Here is a 5,465-nt window from a genome sequence, read left to right on the forward strand (position 1 = left end):
ATAAAACGGCATGAGGTTAAAGAAAGAGAAAACTCATTCCGGAAATCCTATTTTAGATCTTTTAATAAGGATTAGCTACTCATATTCTCAAAATTTTAAATCTTTTAAAATTAAATGAATGGTATCGAAATCGGACGACAATGGGAGCGATCTATATTCATATTTTCGTCCAACCTAGTCATCGATCACATGATTTGTTGCTGTACAACGATTGGACATTTCTCAATAAATGTAAACACGCTGCTTTGTTTATGAAAGTTGTAAACATACCCGTGAGTCATGCTGAGCAAAATGACCATTGTGAAGTTGGATATTTCTTAAACTGTGAACACTTTTCATTATGTGGGTCATTTTGAGCACACTTTGCAATATGACCAATGACCTCGAGCACATGTAAATGTAATATAGATCATGCCTTCAAAAAAAAAAAAAGTGACCATTGAAAGCAGCTGTCAACAGGTAAAATAGCAAGGGGGACAACCCATTAAAATAAATTCTGAGCATGTTTGACAAGGATTATATCCCTTGATTCAAGATTACCTCGCATTGCTGTTGCAAAAGTCCAGTGATTCATTATAAAATCCCGTTATTATATTGATGCAATGCGGTTAGGTATAAATAACTATAGGAAAACCGTCACATTCGTTACGATACAACCAACATTTATCTTAATTAAATTCTCTTCCACATCATAAAATTGAAAGAAAATGAACAATGTGTTGTAGAGCAATTTTTGCTAAAGAAATTATTTATCGCAAGAACGTTACTTTTATTATTTTTGAGTGATAAAAAATATATTTTTGTGTTTGATGGGTGTGAAGATTTGGGGTTTATTCATTTATCTATTTATTTATTTGTTTCACAGGTTTTGCTTTGTTTCTTTGTTTGTTTTGTTGGGTTTTTGTTTGTTTGTTTGTTTGTTCTGTTGTTTTTTATGGTGGGGGGGTGCCTGTGTTGTTTTTTTATTATGTATATTTTTTATGTAGGGGGTGGGGCGAGTGGTGTCCATTGTTTTCTTTCATATGTTGTTTTTTAAAATCTTTTAATATAGAGACGATCTGTGGTCTTTCAACAGTGCCGGAAGTTTCTTTCATCCAAAGTATGGCTTGAGTCCTCAAGTTCCGTGTATTGTTTTACCATATGTGTGATAGATAGTACTAGATACAAGCCAAGCCTGAAATGTGGGATATTATCTAACCATATCAGAGCAGTGATTTTCATCTATTTATTTATTTATTTATTTATTTTTTATTATTTATTTATTTATTTATTTATTTATTTATTTATTTGTTTATTTATTTATTTATCCATTTATTTATGTATGTGATTATTTATTTATTTATTTATTTATTTATTTATTTATTTATTTATCAATTTATTTATTTATTTATTTATTTATTTATTTATTTATTTATTTATTTATTTATGTGATTATTTATTTATTTATTTATTCATCAATTTATTTATTTATTTATTTATTTACTTATGTATGTAGTTATTTTTTTTTTTGGTTTATTTATCCATTTATTTATTTCTTTAGTAATTTATTTATTCATTTATATATTTATACAGTTAATTTGCGCTTTGCTTTTTGTCTTGTGCGCGTGTGTGTATTTGTTGTGCATTTTATTTTTTAGCGGGTGGGCGGGTGGAGTCAATTTATTCTTCAGAATTATTATTTCTTATTCATATGTTGTTGTTTTTTTTTTTAATTTTAATATAGAAACGGTATAAAGTCTGGATCGGTGGTATTTCAACAGAGCCGGAAGTTTCTTTCATTCAAAGTATGGCTTCATTCCTCAAGGTCCGTGTATTGTTTTACCAAATGTGTGATAGATAGTACTAGATACAAGCCAAGCCTAAAATGTGGGATATTATCTAACCATATCAGAGCAGCGATTTTCATTTATTTATTTATTTATTTATTTATTTATTTATTTATTTACTTATTTATTTATTTATTTATTCATCAATTTATTTATTTATTTATTTATCCATTTATTTATTTATGCATGTAGTTATATATATATATATATATATATATATATATATATATATATATATATATATATATATATATATATATATATATATATATTATACATTATATATATATATGAGATTATATTTTAAAAGATAAATACATTTATTTATTTTTATTCTTTTATACACTTATTTAATTCTTTAATAATTTATTTAGTATCCATTTATTTATTTATTTATTTATTTATTTATTTATTTATTTATTTATTTATTTATTTATTTATAGTTAATTTGGGCTTTGTTCTTCGTCTTGTGTGTGTGTATGTGTGTGTGTGTGTGTGTGTGTGTTTGTGTGTGTGTGTCTATGTTTGGTGTGCATTTTATTTTTTAGGGTGTGGGCGGGTTGAGTCAATTTATTCTTCAGAATCATTATTTCTTATTCATATGTTGTTGTTGTTTTTTATATCTTTTAATAATATAGACAGTATAAAGTCTGGATCGGGGGTATTTCAACATAGCCGGAAGTTTCTTTCATTCAAAGTATGGCTTCAGTCCTCAAGGTCCCCGTGTATTGTTTTACCATAAGGTGTCATATTACTATAGATAGAATGAAGTTGACGTCAATCGAGTCTTTGCTATTGGTTTTTTTTTTTTTTGCCATCCACGTTAATGAGTAATTCTCACTAAACTGTATTCTTCAGACTATAAAAGTTCATGGTTACACAGAGTTTTGTGAATTGGTTCGTTATACTTCCGGATGGCAATGTTGTGAGCTTCTTAGCCAAGCGCATACTATATCTATAGACAACGAAAATGATCGGTAAAGAGAGAATGAAGTTGACGTCACTCAGGTTTTTGTTATTATTATTTTTTTTTACGCCCATGTAGAAAAGTAGTACTCACTCAACTTTATTAACCAGATATAAAAGTTTAAGGTTACATATAGTTTTGTGTGTTGGTTCGTTATATTTCTGGATAGCAATGTTGTGAGTTTATTAGCCAAGCGCACGCTATTAATAATGTGGCATCATTGTTCTTTTGTGCGGCTATGTGGTCTAGTGGTATGACACTCGCTTTCGGATCGGAAGGTCCTGGGTTCGAGCCTCGCTCGGCGCACAGTTGAGTCCTTCGAAAAAGGCTCTTTACTCAACGTGACAAATTTAGGGAGCAGGCTGATTTTGGGCGGACTATTTATTTTTCTCTTTATTCATTTTTTTCTTTCAACAAGGTTGCAATAATGATTCACTTCTCCTAACTGGGATTCTGTGAACAGCCTTATATCGCAGCCATCGTGAAGTTATAGCCTGACACTGAACGTGGCCTTCGTAAAGTTATGGCCTGATACTGACCAAAAAATGACGTCAAAATGCCAGTCTTTTGCCACAAAAGAAAACAAATCGTGAGTTGTATTCAATAGTTTAACCAATGAAATGACTTGTTTCCATGAGCTCTGCTAACGACAACTCACTAGGCGGTGCAGAAACCAAATAATGACGTCAAACTGTCAGTCCTTTTGGATTTCAGTATCAGGCTATATCATAACGATGGCTACGCACTGAAACCCAAAAAGGCTGGCATTTTGACGTAATTATTTGCACCGCCTAGTGAGTTGTCGTTAGTAGAGCTCATGGAAACAAGTCATTTCATTGGTTAAACTATTGAATACAACTCACGATTTGTTTTCTTTTGTGGCAAAAGACTGGCATTTTGACGTCATTTTTTGGTCAGTGTCAGCGTAGCCATCGTTATGTTATAGCCTGATACTGAAATCCAAAAGGACTGGCAGTTTGACGTCATTATTTGGTTTTTGCACCGCCTAGTGAATTGTCGTTAGTAGAGCTCATGGAAACAAGTCATTTCATTGGTTGAACTATTGAATACAACTCACGATTTGTTTTCTTTAGTGCCCAAAGACTGGCATTTTGGAGTCATTTTTTGGTCAGTGTCAGGCAAAAGATAATGATGGCTCTGCTTATATCCACATAATGGCGTGATGTTCACTATTCCCGTACAACAACCCTCACATCACTGCCCATTCAATCACTCATCACTCACTCACTTAATCACTTTCTCACTCACGGATGGCAGACTGTCGCATGTAGGTTCTAGTAGCATCACCATCGTTATCATCGGCATTGCCATCGTCATAATAATATTCTTCTTCTTCTTCCAGACAGAAGAAGGACGCTTAATGATTGACTGCTCCACCACCATCACCACCACCACTACCATTACCATCATAAGTACCATCATCATCATCATCATCATCATCATCATCATCATCATCATCATCATCATCATCATCATCATCATCATCATCATCGTCATCATCATCATCATCATCATCATTATCATAAGAATTTTATTTTTAAAATGCTATGAAAAAGTAGGGCCAATTCCCCCAAGTCCCCAGACCTGAAAGAGAATGTCTGTTTTCCAGACAGACCAAGGACGCTATAATGACTGACTTCTCCTAACTGCTGGGATTCTGTCAACTGTTTTATAGCCACATTAATGGCGTAATGGTCGCTCTTCCCGCCTACAACACACAACAAACTCTCTCAAAAAGACACTCACTCACTCATTCATTCACGGAGCGCAGACTGTCGCGTACAGTTCTGGTTGTATCGCCATCATCATCATCGTTATTGTCATCTTCTTCTTCTTCTTCTTCTTCTTCTTCTTCTTCTTCTTCTTCTTCTTCTTCTTCTTCTTCTTCTTCTTCTTCTTCTTCATTATCATCATCATCATGATCAACAACAACATCATCATCATCATCATCATCATCATCATCATCATCATCATCATCATCATCACTATCATATTCCTCCTCTTTCTCCTCCTCCTCCTCCTCCTCCTCCTCCTCCTCCTCCTCCTCACCTGTATCATCATCATCATCATCATCATCATCATCATCATCATCATCATCATCATCATCATCATTATCATATTCATCATTATCACCACCACCAGCACCACCACCACCACCATCATCATCATCATCATCATCATCATCATCATCATCATCATCATCATCATCATCATCATCATCATATTCATCATTATCACCACCACCAGCACCACCACCACCATCATCATCATCATCATCATCACCATCATCATCATCAGCATCATCATCATCATCATCATCATCATCATCATTCCCGAATACAACACACAACAAATCACTTCCCATTCACGCACTCATCACTCATCACTCATCACTCGCATAATCACTCACTCACTCACTCTCTCATTCATTCAGCGATCCGAAGACTGTCGCATGCGGGTTCTGTTAGCATCGCCATCATTATCTTCTTCTTCTTCTTCTTCTTCTTCTTCTTCTTCTTCTTCTTCTTCTTCTTCTTCTTCTTCTTCTTCTTCTTCTTCTTCTTCTTCTTCTTCTTCTTATTCTTATTCTTCTTCATTATCATCATCAAACATCATCATCATCATCATCATCATCATCATCATCATCATCA

This window comes from Berghia stephanieae, chromosome 7 (genome assembly GCF_034508935.2).
Source record: "Berghia stephanieae isolate SIO BIC M18660-M18661 chromosome 7, UCSD_Bste_1.3, whole genome shotgun sequence".
Classification (NCBI taxonomy): domain Eukaryota; kingdom Metazoa; phylum Mollusca; class Gastropoda; order Nudibranchia; family Aeolidiidae; genus Berghia; species Berghia stephanieae.